Here is a 22071-nt window from a genome sequence, read left to right as displayed (position 1 = left end):
CAGAATATGAGACACACATCTAGCACTGTCCTCTGTCTCTCATAATAGTATTTATACTTTAATATCCCACTGATTAACTTAATTTGAATAGTCTCCTGTTCTTAATTCCATTTCAAAATAAGATATGTCCCACCTAGGGATCCATCCCATTTGCCTTGGACTGAGCCAAGGGGTCCCAGTAGAAGAGCTAGGAGAGGGACTGCAGGAGCTGAAGGGGATTGCAACCCCATAGTAAAAACAATATCAACTAAGTGGACCACCCACAGTTCCCAGGGACTAAACCACCAAACAAAGAGTATATATGGAGGGAGCCAGGGCTCCAGATACATATGTAGCAGAGGATTGCCTCATGTGACATCATGGGAGTAGAAAGCAGCTTGATGCCCCAGCATAGGGGAATGCTAGAGGCATGAGGCAGGACTGGGTGAGTGGGTGGAGGAACACCCTAATAGAGGCAAATTGAATGGGGTAGAAGGGAAGTAGGAAGAGGGGGTTTGTGGAAGGAGAACTGGAAATAGAGAATATTGTTTGAAATGTAAGTAAATAAAATGATTAATAATTAAAAAAGATACACACCAGGCTTGGTGGTGCAAGCCTTTAATCCCAGCACTTGGGAGGCAGAGGCAGGCAAATTTCTGAATTCCAGGCCAGCCTGGTCTACAGAGTGAGATCCAGGATAGCCAAGGTACACAAAAAAACCCTGTCTCGGGAAAAAGAAAAGAAAAAGAAAAAGAAAAAGAAAAAGAAAAAGAAAAAGAAAAAGATACACAAAGATTCAAGAAACGTGTTTTCTTTACCTAAAAATGGTCTAATAAATTTGCATAGGAAGCTGGGTCTAGTCTTCAGAAACATTCCACTGTTAAAATCTCTTAGGAGACTTTCATTTTGTCCTAGAACTTATTGTATGGGCTGAAACAATTTTGGCTTTCTGGAAAAATTACATAACAAATGTTCTAAAGAAGTTGAATATATCTATAACCAGTCTTTCAAAGTGTGAATGAGACAGAAATGTTGTACTCTTCCCACAACACCTCCTTTTGCCATTTGTTGCCCTCCAAACGTAGACATGATTACAGAGCTATGATAAAGACACTACCCTCTTGCTTCTGCTACAACAGCCTTTTCTTTACTGGTGCATGTGTTTGCCACAATCAACTTAGAAAGGGAAAGTTTTATTTTGATCAATTGATTGTCCCTGCTCCTTTAGGTTCTGGGTTGAGGGCACCCTGAGGCCAAAGGACACAGCAAACCAAAGCAAAATAAGTCAAGTTTTTACCTCATAGTCACCAAAGAAAAACAGTAAGCCAGTGAGGAGGAGCCTGGTATAGCCCTGTGAGGACAATATTCGGCTCTTAAAATCCCCATCATCTCTAAAAGGTTCACATTAACAACTATGGATTTTACAACTGGGTGCTTGTGTTCAAGTTTGCCCCTCAGTCTGTGGTGCTTTTGGGAGGTGGTGGAACTTTTAAAAGGGGCTGGCCAAAGGGCAACAGGTAGGTCACAGAGGGGATTATGGGACTCTGCACTCTGTTTTACCTGTCTTGAATTCCTGTCATTAAATGAGTTGATTCCCTCCCTATGACATGCTAACTAACAGGCTAACTAACTGATAGGGTTTGAATCTCAAATATCTCCATAGGCTCATGTGTGTAAACACCTAATCATCAGCTGATGGTTCCCAAGTCCAGAAAACCCAGCCTGTCATAGTGGGGGAAGCATAGTGGCTAGGAATGTTTATGTTCAAGGATGCAAATCTTGGGAAATGGATTCCTCACAATTCATAGGTCAAGAAGCAAACAGAACTTGGCTGGGTTAGAATTCTTAAGTTTCACCCCTACTGCCATCTAGGACCCAAATTTCAAAAATGTTACATCCTTACAGAACAGAACCAGCTTGGGACCAACCAACTGCTCAAACACCTGAGCCCACTCAGGACATTTTGCATTCAACCATTTCACCCTTCATTAGATAACTTAACAAATTTACCATTGAGGTCTTCAAAATGCCAGTCAGCAGAGCCATTTTCCTGGCACTGAAAGCCTCTTTTTTTTTTCCTTTGTAAAAAGTTTTTTTTTATTTGGCTGTATTACATCGACCACTTCCTCCTTGTGTTAGAAATTGAATCCACAGCTTGAAAATAGTCAAGTATTTTACCATGAAGCCATAATTCCTGCTTTTTGATTTTTTTAAGAGAAGGTCTTGTTATGAAGCCCAGGGTCATTTGGTACTTGGAAAGTAGCCTGGGTCACTTTTGAATTTGTGACCCTCCTATCTCATACCCCAGAAATGCTCTGAATGCATGCATGAATCACCATTTCTTGCTTGCAATATAGTCTTGCTACACTATTATACCCATCATGATTGCCTTATGGAAGTAAGGTTGCCATGGTGTTAAGCTTCATGTTTGGAGCTCTGTCTTCTTGAAGAAGTTGTAAAGTGTTCCCTATGTTCACAATGCATGCTTTTTTGTTTAAATGTCATTTCTGTCATCACAAATGTGAGGCTATCAGGCAAACACTAACTGAACATGGAGTAAATTTGGATTAAGTGAAGAAATAATGACAGATAGAGACTCTCAAAAACTAGGCTTTTATTTATCAAGCTTGTTCAGTAGTTGTATTTCAGAGACAAACACAAATCTCCATCTTGAAGGTTCCCGGGTCTGGGGATTCCAGCAATGCCTTCTCCACAAATAGGAGTTTCAAACATTTTGTTTGTTTGTGTATGGGGATAGAAGAAAACAACACATATGATGAGTATAATCTACCTTGGCACAGATAGCAGGGGTCTCTGCAGAAAAGCAAACTGGCAGTGATGGAGAATGGTTTCCTTCAGATTTTCCACTATAAGCTACCATACACTTTGGTAAGGAAGTTGGAGGATTCTCCCGGTGTGGAATGCCAATCCAAATGTGCACATTTCTGCATTTCCAGTCAGTGAGAATTGTCTGAGGTCATCTAACAAAAGTTGAGTGTGGAGAGCCGTGCCATGAGCAATAGCCATTATAAGATGGCGCTGGCTTTCTCTGTACCTAACTAGTAAACAAGCCTTGTGCGCTAGTGTGAGAGTGAATTCACGCCTAGTCACTGCCCATCTCGGGGTGTAGTAATGAGGTGATGGGCAAGCAACAAATCAGGAGCTGACATGCCACATCAGGTGCTGAAACGCCACACTGAGGGCTATATAAGCAGCACCATTTTCCGGGGTCTGGGTCTTCCCTTCTTAAGAAGCAATAAAGTTTGCCACAGAAGAATCCGGTTATCTGAGTGTGTTCTTGCCAGCGAGAATGATAGCTCGGAATAAGTGGCACCGAGAAACCCGGGAACTGCATACCATCACTGGTGCAAGGTAGATCCCCCGTTCGTGGGGCCGGTTCAGAACTGTGGGACAAGTAAGGCTCTGTAAGGTATGTTCGGTCTTGAAATTTCTCCAGTGTTAGAGGCCTTTTTGTATGTTTTCACGGGGCTCGTTTTTTTCTTTTGATCACGTACTGCTTCCACCACTGGAACTGCTGACTGGTTCTCAGTCGTGGTCAGGCACGCTTAGATAACAGGGCAGCGAGCAGTATGGGAACTTCCCACTCTGTAGTGACCACCTTAAGGTCGGTCTTGAGGCAGTGTGGCCTAAAAATCGCCACTAAGACTATAGAGGTTTTTGTTAAAGAGATAGATCGTGTAGTGCCATGGTATGCGTGCTCAGGGTCATTAACTATTGCCTCTTGGGAGAAACTGAAAGGAGATCTAGTTAGGGATCAGCAGAACGGCAAACTTAAAGCAGGGACCATGCCATTGTGAAAACTGGTAAGATCATGCTTAACAGACGAGGATTTTCAGCAAATGTTTGAGGCGGGGCAGGGGATACTGGAGGAGGTTCAAGACAGTCTATCAGAGACAGAGTGAGGAGAGAGAGTAAGAGTTGAAATGAAACAAGGTGCACCAAAGAATAAAGGCCTTTCCATGGGTCTTGAGCCCGAGGAAAAGAGAAATAAGGGAAAAAATGTCCTGGGAGAGCTTAGAAAAAGGGATGGAAAGGGAGAGAAGAAGAGAGATCGAGCTGGGGAGGCACATAAGGGAAGGAGCCTCTATCCGACATTAGACAAGTTCAAGGCACTAGCTGTTAGTAGCTCAGAATCGGATAAGGAACTTAGCTCCTCTGAGGAAACAGAGGAAGAAGCGGCTCGCTATGAGGGAGAAAGATATCAGCCAGATGAAGGACAAGCTAATCAGTCACAAAATAAGACAGAAGCAGCTAGAGACAACTGTCAGTTCGCTGCGAGGTCTCCGGGCCCTCAACCTCTGGGTCCTAGTGCACCTCCGCCCTATGTGCAGAGGTATCATTCAGACTCATTCATTCCAAAAGAGGAACAGAGAAAAGTGCAGCAAGCATTTCCAGTCTTTGAAGGCGCTGATGGCGGACGCGTTTACGCTCCGGTGGAGTATATACAGATTAAAGAACTTGCAGAGTCAGTCTGTAACTGTGGAGTCAATGGCAGTTGTACAGAACTCAATCCTTTGATCTTTATCCAGGGAGGAGCGGTTGGGAAGGCCTCTTTTACTGGCATCTCAAGATTTGTTCAGTATTGGGGAATAAATGTTGCCTCCCTGGACTCTGATGGATATACCGGATATACTAATTCCAGTGCAGAGATCACTGGGGTCAATAAAACTTTGGTAAACCAAATTAATTATCCACCTACCCCAGTCTGTGTTTACCCCCTTTTCTTGTTTATCCTTTCAAATGATTCATTTGAAGTCTGTTCTAATGATTCTTGTTGGATTTCTCAATGTTGGGATGCAACAAAGGACACCTGTGCCATGGTGGCCCGGATCCCACGTTGGATCCCTGTTCCTGTGGAAACACCCTCCACCTTATCCCTGTTTCGACAAAAAAGAGATTTTGGCATTACTGCTGCCATGATCATAGCAATTTCAGCCAGTGCCACTGCTGCTATAGCTGCAGGGTATGCTATGCCTAGGACGGTCCAAGCAGGCACAAAATTAAATCAGCTTTCAGTTGATCTGACTGATGCCATCAATGTCCAAACTTCTGCTAGTGCCCAGTTGAAGGGAGGGCTGATGATTTTGAATCAGCGCCTTGATCTGGTTGAGGAACAGATAGGCGTCCTATACCAGTTTGCCCAGTTGGGTTGTGAAAGAAAATTGGGCGTTCTGTGTATTACCAGTGTCCAATATGAAAATTTTACTCGTGCAGCTAATCTGTCTAGACAGATCTCCTTGTATCTTGCAGGAAATTGGTCCGAGGGGTTCGATGAGACTCTTGAGGTCCTGAGGGCAGCAGTTTTAAGGATCAACTCAACGTGAGTGGACCTGTCATTGACAGAGGGCCTCTCCTCCTGGATTTCATCTGCATTTTCTTATTTTAAGGAATGGGTGGGGGTAGGTTTATTTGGTACTGCCATCTGCTGTGGACTTGTGTTCATGCTCTGGTTGGCTTGCAAGCTCAGAGCCCAACAAACATATGACAAGGTCGTGATAGCTCAAGCACTTGCTGCCATAGAGCAAGGGGCCTCCCCTGAAATTTGGCTATCTATGCTCAAGAATTAGTCGGCATTTGTCATTTTTTGGCTGGCCTCTTTTGTAGAGTTCGCCCTAGGTCATTTAGTAGTTACTGTCACATAGCACTGCGGTATCCAGGCACAGGCAACTTTCCTCATGCACAGACCAACCTAAGACATGGGGCCCGGTGGCGATAGGGTTACCCTATGACAGGAAAGGCTGTGACATTAGAGGAATGACCTAAGACAGGAGCCACAGCAGATGGACATAATTACACAGACCTAGTCCAGCCTCATTTTAATAAAACAAAAAGGGGGAGATGTGGAGAGCCGTGCTGCGAGCAATCACCATTATAAGATGGCACTGGCTTTCCCTGTGCCTAACTAGTAAACAAGCTTAGTGCACAAGTGTGAGAGTGAACTCACGCCTAGTCACTGCCCATCTTGGTGCGTAGTAATGAGGTGATGGGCGAGCAACAAATCAGGAGCTGACATGCCACATCAGGTGCTGAAACGCCATGCTGAGGGCTATATAAGCAGCACCATTTTCCGGGGTCTGGGTCTTCCCTCCTTAAGAAGCAATAAAGTTTGCTGCAGAAGAATCCGGTTGTCCGAGTGTGTTCTTGCCGGCAAGAATGATAGCTTGGGACAGTTCAGGTTAGTGTTGAGGGGAAAAAGGTCAGAGAAAGGCTTGGGGTAGGCATGCTGGGTGCTCACCTGAGCTGCAGGGACTGCTGTATTCAGCAAAAGCCACTTCATCTGAAAGACATGGGATTCAAACTTGAGAATGGGAGGTTTTGAGAGAGGAGGTTGTAGAGGGTGATCTGTTAGGACTGACCACTTTCCTCAATCCAGACCTGGATGATTGCTTAAAAGTCATCTCTCTGGGGACATCAGACAAACCAAACAAGGGAATTTCTTCCCTTGAAGCTACTGGTTGATACTTTTACCCTGGGCCAGCAAGATAGCTCAGTGGGCAAGAGTGCTTGCTGACATGCCTTATGACCTTAGTGAGTTCAGTCTTCAGGATCCACATGGCAGGAGAGAACACATTTATCTCAATGGCCCTCAGACTTCCACAGGCACAGTACTGTGCCAGCCTCCCACAGAATAAAGAATCAAACATATACCAATACTGGAATCATTTACCCTGTGGAGAAAATCCAAGTGTGCTTCTTCTACAGTATTTGAGTAGAGTCACAGCTGGGGTAATTTTACACGTACATCCTTTCAGATTCTGTGCTATGTTTCTGTTTTTCCTTCAAGATTTCTTGAATTATTCCAGTCTGAAACATTTGGTATATCTCTTCACTTGATAGGAAATCCCCCCATTTAATTCCCCAGCTCTGGCTTTGCTGTATATCTTTGGTCACCACTTTGCACAGAGACTACAATTCTCTCTCTTCTTTTTATTCCTTCTGTAATTATTTGTACAATTCCTCATCTTCCCATTGCTGTGTTAATAGGAAGTGTTGTGTGTCTTTCAACCTAGTGGCCCTATTTTGTAAAATGTTTGGTCCCTTGAGTTATGTGAACATGTTTGATCTGACATGGTTGCTTGGACAAACAGGAATAAGGCATCAGTAGATGAATAAACTCAAATTTGATAAATGGTTGTCTTACCTACATAATGGGTCAGTGGTTAAAAAATTGCTTTTAACAGTGGGTATGATGTTATATTCCTGAAATGTAAGCATTTAGGATCAAGAGGTCTGAGAATTTGGGCCAGCCTGGTCTACACAGTGAGGAACTGTAAATAAAACAATACCACAAGGGTCCATCACCTTATCTTGCTCACCTGTCTCATAGTAGTCATAGACTTTCACAATGGCAGGCTGCAGGTTCCTTACTGGGATGTCTTGTTGAATGATGAAGGAGAAGGCCAGTGTCTGATTGGTCACCTGGGAAAGAGAGGAAAACAATCCAGACTCACAAGAGGGACCAGTGTTTTTCTTTAGTTTTTCATTGGGTAGCAGTTAACCTCATAGTCAAGGTCTTCTTTAACTGCCCACCTATGTGGATGGTGATATGGTGATATGAATTTCAGACTGGGGACTGGGGAAACTGAAGTAGAGGCTCTTGCGTGTATAAGAATCTTTTCCAGTCCATCAAACCATTCCAAAAGTCCATATTCCTCCTTAATGTATTAGATTTGACTTTGTCCATTTTAAGAGGCAGTAAACACTTTCATTTGCTGACTTGAGATCCTATATGAGGTTCCAGGAAAGCCAGCAATGAAGAAATAATATTTAAAGATTTTTATTTTTGTTATAATGATAATAATTATTATTGTTATTATTATTTTTTTGTGTGTGTACTGATGGATCATACAAGAAGGAATCAGATCCCCTGGACAAGAGTTACAGGCAGTTGTGAGTTGGTATCGATTCTGGGAACTGAATACTTGTCTTCTGCAAGAGCAGTATATGCCCTAAACTGCTGAGTCATGTGTCCAGGCCAGAGAATAAGAAATCAAAATATCATGTAGTGTGAAGTATTGAGCCTGTAATTTTAAAGGGTTCCTTTAGAATTGCCTCTCTTCTCCTCTGTGTTTCTCACATAGACTCATTATTAGAGAAACCTCACCTCGGCATCTGTAGGAAGGTGGGAAGGACCCTTACCTGATCCACATAGAACAAGGACTGTCAACCTCAACATGTCTAGGGAGGCAGGAAGGAATCATACCTGATCCAAATATAATAAGACATTGTTGTTGCTCACTTCTGTTCTGCTCACGTGCTCTAATCTTTCAAGCTGAAAATGAGAGAAAACCCCCATGTTAATGAAAAAGCAAAGGCCTTTGAGTGGGAGTGAGAGAGGCAAATGAACTGTTGAAGTGAAGGTGTTAGAAAGGTGATGTTACTGAACTCATTTTAAGGAATGGGAAGAAACTTTTGCAATAAGAATGAAAATATATCTTCAAAATTGTGAATGCTACTCTACTAAAGGCCCAACTGAATATGATATGATGTAGTAGTAGGTATTTTTGACTTCATTTGAACATAAAAATAGTCACCCATTTGGGAGTACTTACCCTATATTCTCTGTGCTCTGCTACTGACTTTAGCTTGTTGTTAATTTTCATAGTTCTTCAAACATTTAAAACTACACCTAAAATTCTGACGTTTAATAATATTTTCCCGTGAATCACTACTGAACAGGATTATTACACTTTAAAAGTTATTGTTAGTTTGGTTGTGGACTCAATGAATTCAGAGACCTTTCTTATGTTTCTTGTGCTGACTGTTATCACCAGCCATAACTATATCAGCATTTTAACACCATCCAAGTGTGTTAAATTAGTGTTAACATTGCTTTGACATTGATGGGTTGACATAATTCTGATGGTGTTGGCAGGCTCCTAATCTGTGGATATAGAGAATCCAAACATCTCATCTCTGTTTACCTTTTTCACTGTTGGTTTAAATGGGATGAAACCAGATAGCATCTTCACATCAGCAATCACCATGTTGGAGGCTGGCCGGCTGCCTGTGTAACTACAGACCAAAGAAATGGACAGAAGGAGTCATCTTAATAGTTTCAATCTTGTCTTTTTAAAGTCCCAGCAGTAATTCTTGATATAGCCTGTGGGATTTTTTTCATATTTTATAATACATGGCCTTTACTATTAATATAAATAGACTGCATAACAATATCATCTGGAGAGTGCATTAAAATGGCGGTGACTGTCAAGCATGCTGGCTCACCAGCAGCATCTGCTTAACCAGTAAGAGACCTCATATCTAAAACAAGTATGTATGGAACCGGAGGGCTGATGGCTGACATTGTCCTTTGACATACTCACATGTGCTGGCACACATACTCCCTCCCCCCACAATCCCACACACACACACTCAAACACACATTCACACATATACACTCATACACACACACACTTGTGTATGTATGATGATAAGTCACTCTGTGGATGTCTTCTTTCCATCCAAGATCCCTGTGGTTTCTGCAGTCAGACCCTGTTGCTGGTTATATTTTGCACAAAAATTTTCACAAGTGCCAGAAGACCTGAATATCTTTTTTCTCCTAGAAAAATGGAATCTTAAAAGAGCAGGAAGGCTCTTCTTTGTTGGTGAAGAAGAATAATATATGCTAAGGTCTCTTGGAAAAGAATAATGTATTATTTTATTATCATAGTGGGTGAGAAAGGAATCCTAAAAGTAGACTAATTAGAAATCATAAATCTACAATTCTTCATTGTTTACTTTGAAGTCCAGTATTCTTAATTTTTTACACTTAAAACAAAATGATAATGAAGAGACTCATTTTAGATATCTTTGAACCTGTTACATGAAAAGTTCTACAAAAACAGCCTCATTGTAACTGATAGACAGATACAGAGACAGATGTTCATACAGAGACATATGCACATACAGAGACAGAGACAGGTTCACACAGAGACAGACACACGTGCCTATCTCATACCTGATTTCTAGTGAGATCTGGAAGCTGTTGTGGCCTTTGGGGTTATTACAAGTTAGAGGTACTGTCTGTACCCATATAGCAAATGCAGACAGCTGCTTCTCCAAGTGCATGTTGTATCTCAGCATAGTCTGACAAGTAGTGAACAGAAATATTTCACCTCCATTGCACTGTGTCCTTGGATCAATTTTTCCTACTTTGATCATAATGTGTGCAGGTAGGCAAAGTCAGACTTTCCATTTTGGGGAAGAAGGCTCACAGCTGTACACCCATAACTTCCCAGCATCTTACCTGAGCATGCACACATCCTTCCCCTGACACACTGATGGTATAGTCCCCAGGAATGTCTGGTAATGGGACCTGCTGTAGTAACAGGCGATTACTGTTCTCCACTTGGAACTTTTGGGAAAATGACCCTGTAGATTGGATGGTCACCAAAGTAGTTTTCTGCCTTCTGGAAAAAGTCACTGCTCCATGTTTGGACAGAGCATCGAGGGCCACCACAGTGTCCTGATGGGAATGAATAAATACATTAAGGATAGCATCCATTTGGAAGGTTTTGAGCTCTTTGTTTGTTCTGGCTGTCACAAGCTGTCATGAGAATTTTTTCTCTAGTTATTTGAGCTCTAGACATTATTTCAGGCTTTAATACAGAATACATTTGAAAGTCAAAAATATTCACATGGTTTTCCTCCTTGGAGCACTGTAGCCACTAAAAAATATAAATACATAATAGATTTTCTCCTGACATTCATTGTTTTTCTTCCTTTGTCCCTGGTTCCCTTGTTTATACCCTCCATAATCCTACAAAATCACAACCCTGCACTCCTCGATAAACTTGCTTCTGTCCTTACTGGGCCATCAGGACACACAAACAGCATGGCCAAGTGCCTGTCCTGATTCAGTCTTATTGAACAGGGAAATATATGTTCTATTGTTGTGTTTCACTGCCTTGCTCCTCGGTGGCATACTCTGGGGAAGTGTACTTCCTGCTACAGAAAGGATCTCTGTCACATGATCCTTCCCTATCCAGAGAGGTCCAGATGCTACCCTGAGAACAGAGCCCAGCCAGAGAGCAGAAACATGTAGTGAGAGTTTTACTGTCACAACAGGGACAGTCTATTGAAAGGAAAGATGGAAAGAACTGAACTGCAAAACATGATGTCTAGTATCACAGAAATTTTCTTTTGTACATTGTATTTCCCTTTTTTGAGGGCCCTGCCATCTCGCTATATTTCTCTGGAAATAAATTCTGCCATGTCTGCCCAGAATACCTGGAGTATAAATTATAGTTATTGTGTTAGTTGTGCATTTCCAGGGATGTGAGATATTATCTCTTGAGACTTTTACTGACTAGATGATAAATAGAATAGTTTACAGTCCTGGTCATTTCCAAGAAGCAGGAGGTTAAGAAGGGCAGCAGGACTTCCTCCTGGCTTTGAGAAAGCCTGAGAGTAATCTGTCTTTACTTAAGATTAGGAGAGTCTGTCAGGAGAAGGGAAACAGCTGTACCTAAGGTCAGTAGGGAAACAGACATGTTGGTTTGGCCTTAGGTCTCCACATACTGTCCTAGGGCACAGAAGCTATGTCTATGATTGTGTATAGTCTATGATATTTGACATTGTCTTATAGTAAGAACTGGATTTGGATTACAAGTTCTCAGTACCATTGGCCTGTTTCAGTAGCCATGGTATGAAGAGAATTCCTGTGGATGGGCACAGGAACTATGGGAATTTGTTACAGGATATATCTTCCATCACTTCCTACTGACAGAAAATATCCTAGACTAATATGTCCTTGTTCTTCTCTCCTTTTCATCTTTTTACTGTTTTGTGTCTCTTGTTCAAATCTACTAACCCCATGGGGACTCTAAAAGGAAACCACCAACCTGTGTGGAGGAGAAGCCACCATTGGAATTCTGCTGCTTTGTGAGCCACGTGATGGTGCTCATTGACAAAGTCAGATCCTCAGGGGATGGGGCTGGCTGGGCAGTGAGGCGAGCCAGGACCACATAGGCATTCATTTCTACTTCAGCAGAGGAAGCCTGGGGTTTGTACAAATGGTGTTCGGATTTCCTGGGTTTCTGAGTTCTTTCCCAGTGGATGGAGTTGTCTTAGGGTTAAAAATAGAGAAATAATTTAAAATATGAATGGTCAATGATTTCAAGTCCATATGTAGAAAGAAGGAATTATAAAAGATTGTAGAGGGTTTCAAAAATTTCACTCCCAGTATGCCCAGATTTGCTAATCCTCAGTAAAAATCTCCAGTTGGTGTAATGGATTGTGATTGAGAAAGCCCATGAAATAAATGTGTAAGTTATTAATTAAACCACTCCTCAATGGTGCTCTAGCTGAGGAGACAATGGCAGACATAATTATTTTACTCCTTAGCTCCCTCACACCGAACAAAATGTTGCTTGTTCAGTGTTCAAACCAAATGACTTAGTAAAGTTTCCCAGTAGGTTTAGAGTTGCGATTGAAAACCTCGATGCATCTTTCCTCTTTGTGTTTTTCATAGTCTTTACTGCTCCGGGTAGGTGTATCCTTAGCAGAGAGAAAAGCTACGCTTTAACTACATTCACCTTTGACACCTAGTTAGACCTGTGTGCATTCTACTATGATAGTATATTTGCTGATTTGGTCACACTGTCAGAAAATACCAAAGAGAAGGCTGTTGTGTAGAAGGAAGACTCATTTCTTAATTGGGCATTCCAAGGAGAAACCTCAGCATGCCAAAGAGTCGGGACTAACAGCGCTATCCATGCTCCATATGCTCACCTGCCTTTCTTCATAGGAGCTAAGTAGAGAGGAAGTTGAGAACACAGTCTTACCTTCTTTTATAGCTTCCTCATCAAGTGACTTCAGGATTTCATCTCTCTTATCCCAGTTCCCGGCCAGAGCGAAAGCATAGGCCATCAGTGCCTTGGTGTATAGAAAGCTGGCATTTTGTCCTTGTTCTATGGTCTTCCAGGAAGACTCCAGGCAGCTCAGGGCTTTGGAGACAACAGGATGCTTTTGGGAGAAGAAGGTAAACTGAGCTACATGAAAAAAAGGGTCCTAGCAGGTCCTGGGACAAGTATTGAGGCTTTAGGAGATAATGCTTTTCAAATCAATACTCCCTCCCTATCCTTCCCTTCCTTCTCTTCACTCTGTACCTCCTCCCCATTCTTTCTCAGTATCTCCCTCACATTCCCCTACTTCTCTCCCTGTTCTTCCCTCTCTGTCTCTCCCTTCCTTTCTCCTTCCTTCCCTTACTTCCTCTTCTCTCCCAACCTCTCTCCTCACTCCCCCTTTAACTCCCTTCCTCCTCCCTCCACCCATTCTTTCTCTTTCTCCTTCCTGCTCTCTCTCTCTCCCATTCTCTCCCTCCCTCTCCATCCTCCCCTCTCCCTCTCTCTCCCTCTTCCCCTCTTCCCTTTTCCCCTTTATCCCTTCCTTTCTCCCTCTGTCCCTTCCTTCCTATTCTCTCCCTTACCCACCTTTCCTCCTTCCCTTCTTTATTTCCTATTTTCTTCCTCTCATTGGTTATCTGTCTTCCCTCTCCTCCACTTGTTGGGAGCCATTTCCTTTTATAAACTATGTTCCATTTAATATACAGACAAATAGGGCTGTGTTTTCAGGTTGATTTTTGGGACAGATACAGGATTTCATTGAGCAGGTTGATGCTCATGGATGCACTCTGACAAATGCATAGCATTGTAAAACAAAAATGCTGCCACTTGGCTTTAGAGAGGATAAAAAGGCACAGACTTTCACCAGTTTGGGATACTGGCACCTACCGTGGTTGGGAGTGAACTTTCCAGAAGGGCCATGGTTATGTAGGCAGAGAGGGTCATTTCATCATCTACTCCACCCTGCAAACAAGAAAGAGTGAGACCAGCATAATATACATCAAGCAAACCATCCAAGATGCCTTCCCTGCTCATGGCCAATCCATGTGTTCAATGGAAGTTCCCATTCATATCCCCATTATGAAAAAGTACATTCCCATCCTAGAGGCTTATTCCTCCCCATGGTAAGTAGTACGGCCTGACTTTAAGGGGTTATTAGGTCACCATTCTTATAAGCATTTCAGAAAACATCACCTTCATGGCATTGTTGAACAATGATCCAGAGCTTCGGAAGCAGCCATTGTCCTTCTGCTGCTGGGAGAGCCAGGTGAGGGCGTGGGTGATGTGTGATTCATCGATGAAGATGAAGGCTCGAGCTTGGGCAAAAGACTTGAGCACAAAGGCTGTGAGCCTGATGGGGGAGGGAGAGTGGGGAGATGAATCCTTTGTTCTGAGGCAGTACCTACAAACATGGGTTTTCAGGGGCCCAGTCCAGTCTCATCAGCAATGAGTCTAAGGGTCTCTAACAAGAACAGCTGGGCAGTGTCTCTGGCTACTCCAAAGTATTCCTCCATTCCTTGGTCCACTTGAATGGGCAAGCAAATGTGTACAGAAAATATGGTACATTTACACAATGGAGTACTTCTCAGCTATTAATAACAATGAATTTATGAATTTCTTAGGCAAATGGATGTATCTGGTGGATATCATCCTGAATGAGGTAACCCAATCACAAAAGAACTTACTTGATATGCACTCACTGATTAGTGGTTATTAGCCCAGAAACTTAGAATACCCAAGATATAATTTGCAAAACACATGAAACTCAAGAAGGAAGACCAACGTGTGGATACATCATTACTCCTTAGAATAGGGAACAAAATACCCATCGAAGGAGATACAGAGACAAAGTTTTGAGCTGAGACCAAAGGATGGTCCATCAAGAGACCTCCCCAACTGGAGATCCATCCAAAAATCAGTCTCCAAACACAGACTCCACTGCATATGCCAGCAAGATTTTGCTGAAAGGACCCTGATATAGCTGTCTCATGTGAGGCTATTCCAGTGCCTGGCAAATACAGAAGTGGATGCTCACAGTCAGCTCTTGGATGGAACACAGGAACCCCAATGGAGAAGGTAGAGAAAGTACCCAAGGAGCTAAAGGGTTCTGCAACCCTATAGGTGGAACAACAATATGAACTAACCAGTACACCCTGAGCTCCTGTCTCTAGCTGCATATGTAGCAGAAGATGGCCTCGTCGGCTATCATTGGGAAGAGAGGCCCCTTGGTCTTGCAAATTTTATATGCCCCAGTACAGGGGAAAGGTAGGGCCATGAAGTGGGAGTAGGTGGGTGGGGGAGTAGGGCAGGGGTGGTATAGGGGACCTTCGGGATAGCATTTGAAATGTAAATGAAGAAAATATGTAATAAAAAAGTGAAAATACAAAGAGTAATCTCCTTTCCTGAAAACCCACATGTTTTCTGCCTCAAAAATTAAGGCCATCTTCTACGTTTATCTCTGGTTTATGCCAGTTTCTTTTTTCTTTGTCACCTGTTGATCATTTGTCTGTGTGATTTTTCTAAATAACATAGTCTCTTTGTTTTGTTTTGGGTTTTTAAGTATAGGGGTAATTAAAAAAAAGATTCATTTCTTTATTTTATGTATGTGAGTACACAGTTGCTGCCTTCAGACACACCAAAAGAGGATATCACATCCTATTAGATGGTTATGAGCTACTATGTGGTTGCTGGGATTTGAACTCAGGACCACTGGAAGAACAGTCAGTGCTCTTAGATGTTGAGCCATCTGTCCAGCCCTCAGTAATACATTCTCATATAATGGGAGTTCACATGAAGAATGGCAAGACCTTTTTGAGTCTCAGATATGAGCATCTCTGGATGCTCAGCAAAATGTAGCCAGACATTTGATGATGAATATTCCTGGAGAGAAATGAGAAAGCCAGCTTCCTGAAGCCAGGAAAGCACATGGTACAGAGTCTAAACAGATGAGAATTGCGGGAATCTTAGTTCTGCAGTTTATGGTTTGCACTACCTCAAACACGTCTGTCTCAGGCCCAGACACCTGCTAGACTTCCATGAAATAAGATGCATGTATAGCTCATGTGAGGAACAAGAGTTGAACAAGGCCTGGCACAGAGTGAACTCTTCTTACCAAGTGTTTCCTTCTCTCTCGCCAGTTTGATCCCCAAAGGCACTGTAGGAGCCATCCTTGTGTTTGTACTTCAGCTCTCTCTGATAACCTGGAATAGAAGGCTTTGGGTGTGTTCTGAAGAAAGGGATACATCAGAGAATGGCAGACTGTAAATATGAAGTCAGAGAGGCCCTCACATATCATGGCTTATAGGACTGACAGAGAACAGTGCTGTGCTCTCCCCTCCAATGCTAAGCCCATTTCTAGACATTTCTAGAGAGAACATTTACAAAAACAAGGAGGAGTTTCTGTGCCATACTGACCAGCTCTCAGGAAGCCAAGAGCTTTAGTCTTGATCGTCTGGGTCAGCTGTTGGGTTTCATTCAGATATTTCAGTATGTAGATGTTGGGAGCAAAAAGGACCATGTTCTGCTCCCCACAGCCATAGGGCATTTGGAGAAGACTTTGTGTGTTTTTTATGGCTGAACTCAAGATATCACCTGGAAGTGAGAGGCATTACATCAGAATGGCCAGTATCTTAAAGAACAAAGTATTGTCTTCCAAACTTATTATGCCACAGTACAGGGAAACACTTCGACCAAGAAGTGGGAGTAGGTGGGTAGGGGAGCAGGGCAGGGGGAGGGTATAGGTGACTTTTGGGATAGCATTTGAAATGACAATGAAGAAAATATCTAACAAAAAAATTTAAAAAAAGAAGAATACCTTTTCAGTGATGTGAAGGAATTTTATGGGTGATGTGTGCTGGAAGACAGTGGGAATTGAGGGGTAAAGACAGAAGAAGGATGTTAAAGCGATCAAGTGTAGTAGTTTGGAATCTACATTTGGAATCATGGTGGGGGGCAGGCTAGTGGTAGTGAATATTGTTCCAAGTCCCCCAGGGATGGATTGACTCACCCATCACAGAGAAATGGGCTCTTGCTGAATCTTTCACCACTGTTGGTGGGAGGACCAGGGACAGTTTTTCAGATATCTCAGCATCTTAATAAGCAAAAGAAAGGGGTAGATGATCATCTCTGTACTCTGCATATCTACAGAGTCCTAAGTTCAGTGTCTTCAGAGCTACATTCTTGCTTCACTAGAAAAGTGATTTTGAGGTAAATATCACAAATCCATTTTTCCTGGTACCAGAGGTTTGTCAAGCTCCAAGCATGATCTCTTATCAACCATTGCCTTGGAACAAAGCATCTTTCCAAAATGGAACATCTGTGCCTCTGTGATCTGTGTTCTACTTTTATTAATGCTTTAATTAGTTTCAATAAACACACAAAAATGCATTATTGGCTGAATTTTGGTGTAGGAAAATCCTGTGTGTGTATGTGAACTTTTACATAAGTTAGAGTTTTTTGGGGGAGTGGGGAACCTTTATTAAGAAAATGCCTCCCTAACACTGGGCTGTGAGCCAGTCTTGAAGCTCTTCTTTTTCAACAATAGATTTGGTAGGTCCTGGCCCAGTGTACAAATTCTGTGGAGTATAAGAAAGCAAAAGGAGCAGGGCCAAGCAAGCTAGGAAGCTGCACCCCTTCACAGCTTCTGCTTCAGTTCCTGTTTCTGGATTCCTGCCCTGCCTTTGCCTCATGATAGATTGTGAGCATGTAACATGGTCAGCTCTCTAAGTTGCTTTAGTCATGATGTTTTATCTTAAGAATAGAAATCTAGAACCAAGCAATGTATGCATAAACATTCAGTGTGATCACATAAGTGAATGGAGAAATCCTGAGCGACCTTTTGCTCTTCCTGGTCCCTGAGCTGCTTGGGAAGCTCTCTGCTCCCATGCAGCTGTCCCAGATGGCTTTCCTATGGCAGATATGGTGGGTGGATTACATTGTAATCAGTAGCTATGAGGGGAAGCAGAGCTGACCGGTGGAAAGAATATGGCTTTTGTTATCCCATCTTTGGCTTAAAAAAATTATCTCCAGCGACCCTCTTCGCACTCTTTCTTTCATGGAAAACATTAAAAGGATTTTGGTATTATATGGTGATTTTCTTCCACCACCTGTATTAGGAGTTGCTACAGTGGTTTATCTGCCTTACAAAAAAGTTTGCATTATTTCCTTTCTTTTGTTAACTTTCATATAATAATGGATTTGACATTAAATTAAATGTAAATTCTTTATTCTTTTGACAAATATGGTTTGAGTAGACACTACCAGGACTTGCTAACAGAGGTGCCAGCTTTGGAGTCATTATTGTGAGTGGACAGTCCCTGACCTTATGCTTGTCCCTCATAGGCAACAGCGAACTTCCTCTTGTGGGATACGTTGCAATATTTTCTCTGTAATAGTTAGCTTTCAGTGAGCAGCAGGGATAAAGGAGCAAGTCATAAAACAACCACTGGAGAAAAATGTCATGCTAAGTACACACCATGATTTTGCTTGGCTCATGTATGAAATTTTACAACCATATAAATCTTTGTTTTTATTTATGGTCTAAACGAAGAACACATATGGTTCTTCCCAAGATATTCTCTATATTCCCACCCTTCCCCTGCTTTAAAGAAAAGTTCAGTCATGAGCTCATCTCAGTTATTCCATATGTACACTTTCTAAGTATTAAAATGGATGAAGAGGCTCCTGTATATTAAAGAAGAAAAGGCTACAGTCAACCGTGTAGTCCCAGGGGAACTATACTCTTGAGAGCTGCTTGGGGTAAGTGATGATCTTAATTTACAAGACTTAGTTTAGTGTTTTAGGGGTATAAGGTAGACAGTATTCTGATTTTTTTTTGTAGGAATTTTGCAAGATCTCTCAGTAGGAGACTTAACTTACTGTCTAATTCCCGTATTGAAAGGTTCTCACCTGATGCGCAGAACAGTGAGCTGAAGGTATGCTCTTGCTTGATTCCTTCAGGCTTGGACAAAAAGATAGGAAATCCAGATGTGAGAAATCAAACACTGAGTATGCAAACACCAAATGTGCAAGCACAGAATTGTTGCAGGCAGTTTTTGTTTGTTTTGTCTTTTGAGAGACAGCTTTACTTGTGAGGCTATGGGCTGGAATGGCTTCAGCATGTGAGAATCTGGGCATGCCAGGTCAAAAAGAAGGAAATAGGGAAAGATAACAAAGACAAAGGGGTGGACATAATCAGAAGATAGCAGTATAACCTTAAGAAGATAAACTGTCTTAGATTATCCTCCTTGCCCCCTAAGCTTCAGTTAAAAGCCTAGGAATGGAAAAGAAAGCACAACACATATCTGTTTAGAAGAATGAGCTTGCCAGCTATGAATTATCTCAAGGTCACATGATATTATCTTTTAATTTTCATCTATATATAGTCAACACTGCTCCATTTTCTAGACTCAGCACACTACTGACCAGGAAGGTTTACTCACCTCAACTATCAGGACTTTGACTACTGTGTCCTTTCTTCCAGTTTCAGGAACTGTAGCCACCTCAGAATCACAGGGCTCTGGGGACTTTTGTGCTTCCGCAGACACAGAGAAATTCACATTCCCTGAAACAAACAGTTCAGAGAGCTGAGATCAGATCTTCCAGGAACCTGTACTTACAAAAGCCCCTAATTTGCAGGGCATCCTTGGTTTTAGGAGTGGTCCAAGAGCTCGTCTTTTATTGAAGGTGGTAAGTATAAACCAGATGCAGTAATGCCTGGGAGCTTCCTCTTAGGGACCCAATGAGAAGAAAGTAACTGAAGAAACCTCCCTATACTTACCTTTTCTGGGTGGGTAGATCCCCCTCACAAAATTTTCACTCACCTAAAGATTTGGGAGTTACCAGCCAGGATGAGGTGTGCCTCCCATTGGCACTGAGGCAGTAAGAATCTTGGTCATCTCCCACTGGTACAGCTGTGAAATCAGGAGAGGCTTCCAGCTGCACACTCATCTGTGGCCCAACAGGGAAAAAGAAGCAGCAAAATAAATAAATGAAAAGAAAGATGTCACCATGGAAGGACAGCATGTTATGTATGGTAGTAGGTAGGCCAAAGTCTTACGGGGATTTGTGTTAGAAATAGAAGAGAGATGATGTGTTTGGAAAACATACCTAAAATGTCATGTAAGTTCACACAGAAGGCATGCAAAGATGTCATTCGCACATGCATTTCTAGAGTGTTAGTTAGCTATCATCTATGTATTATCTACACAAACTATTTAGCAGATAATTATATATCTGTCTACTTATATTTGTTTATTTTGATGGCAGAAGCACATTAATGTACTAGATTTTTAACTAACAGTTTTTAAGTATACACCTCAATCTAATGAAAGAAAAATTCATTGTAAAACAATATATCATTTTATCCTGACAACAACTTCATACATATATATGGACCATGTCTTTCGAGTATATACAGAGGCTACATGCAATATCTTCTCTCTGTTACTATAGTATGTGCTGTTTAAATACTGGCAAAACCACCTAATTTTATGTCAGGTTCATACTGTTAAACAACTCTTTGCTGTGTATATATAGCTAGAGTATGGGAATTGTTTAAACATTGGGCACTACTTGCTGACCAGTCCAGTACAATCTCTTCCCCACTTTGTTTATTCTCTTCATTTAAGTCTTAGTTACAATCTACACACACTAATCGTCCCCTCTGCTCATGCTGAATGCACAAATGTGTTCACCCGCATGCTTGTAGGAAGGTAGTTCATCACAGTGGCTTTGAGCATGAAGACTTCTCCATGGACCACAGAGTAGGGCAATGAGACTTCCACAAAGAAGGGCTGGAAGACTTGGAGAGGTGCCACAGAAGAGAGGCCGAGGCCAGTGTCATTGGATAGGCAGAGGGCTCCGGCCTTCCATTCAGTGATGGTGTCAGGGACTGTCATTTCCACTTCAGCTACTCCTGTGGAGCTGGGAGAAGGAGAGCATAAAGCACAGAAAGTGAGCCCATGAATTAGTTATCTCTGAGATTGTGACTCTGAGTGTGACAAGACACCATTCCTTTAGTCCTTAAAGGGTGTGATAGGGAGGGAACAGAGTAACAGGGACTCCAGATGGCAAAATGAAAGGTCTTTCAGCAGTCTTGTTTTTCCAACTCAAGTAATAGACCCATAACATCTCAAACTTCATATGTTTATGATAATCTAAACATAGGTTTGAAGTATTCTCTGAATTCCCATCTTCAAAATATCATTTAAGAGATGTATGACTTCTATGGTCTACTGCATGTCGCAGTCCCATAATCTGCTCCATGTAAGACTGCCCCACCTACCACTCAATATGGTGAGCCTGAATAGTTTTACCTATCAGGCAGGTACTTGGTAGTTTTTAATGTGCATTTTCTAATATATGTATTTTATACTGGATGGGTTGATATTCTATTTTCTAAATGACCAATTTCCTTTGTTCATGACAAAATTAACTAGAGAAATATAAGAAAACACAGAAAAATTATATCCAGCTCAAATAATACAAATGGAAATCACTTACTTTACTGTGACTATATCCCAGACCCAGGTTTCAGGAAAATATTTTCGAATGGTCTCGGCAAGTGGATCTTTAGGTGGTGGGTCTTTAAGTGGTGGCTCTTCAGGTGGAGGTCTTTCACTTGATCCCATTTGCAATCTCCCAGAAAGTTCACTGCTAAATGCAAGATCAAATTCCCCACGAGGCCCTATGAAGTTACAATGGAAGAAATGAACATAGTACTTGAATTCAATGGAACATAGTGGTGTAGTGTAAATGTAGCTTAATTTTCAGTTTCTTCTTGACTGTTAACACTATAACCGTGATGCATTGAATCACTCATTTTGGAGGAGACTGGGTAACATCTTTGTCATAGGTGAAACCTTACCTACAGTAGTTCAAGTTGGAAGGAACCACAATGCATATTTTCTTGGGTTGGATATTGGATAGTTAGTGAATGCCTACAGATACAATGTGTCCCCTAGGAGGAATGAAGATGCATAATATGATCCTAGGCAACAGATCTCGTGACAATGAGAATCATTCCAGACAAGAGCTGAATGATGTCTGCATTATTGGCAGAGATATTCTTGCAATGTTTTTTGTTTCTTACTATCTGTAGCTTTAACCCAAAGTTTTGATAGGTTTTCAATCTGTATAAAAACTGCAAGAGGTATAAGTACAAACTCGGGGTTAGAAATAGGAAGTTTATTACTCAGGAATTATATCATTGGCTTGGGTTTGTACT

At 41.9% G+C, this 22071-nt stretch overlaps 1 pseudogene; it reads right to left on the bottom strand.

The window, feature by feature from the left end:
* The window catches only part of Mug4-ps (murinoglobulin 4, pseudogene), a 43380-nt pseudogene continuing 23886 nt past the window's right edge, over positions 2578 to 22071 (bottom strand).

This window comes from Mus musculus, chromosome 6, assembly GCF_000001635.26.
Source record: "Mus musculus strain C57BL/6J chromosome 6, GRCm38.p6 C57BL/6J".
Lineage (NCBI taxonomy): Eukaryota > Metazoa > Chordata > Mammalia > Rodentia > Muridae > Mus > Mus musculus.
Note: the sequence above shows the minus strand (reverse complement) of the source record. Positions and strands in the feature narration are given on the sequence as shown.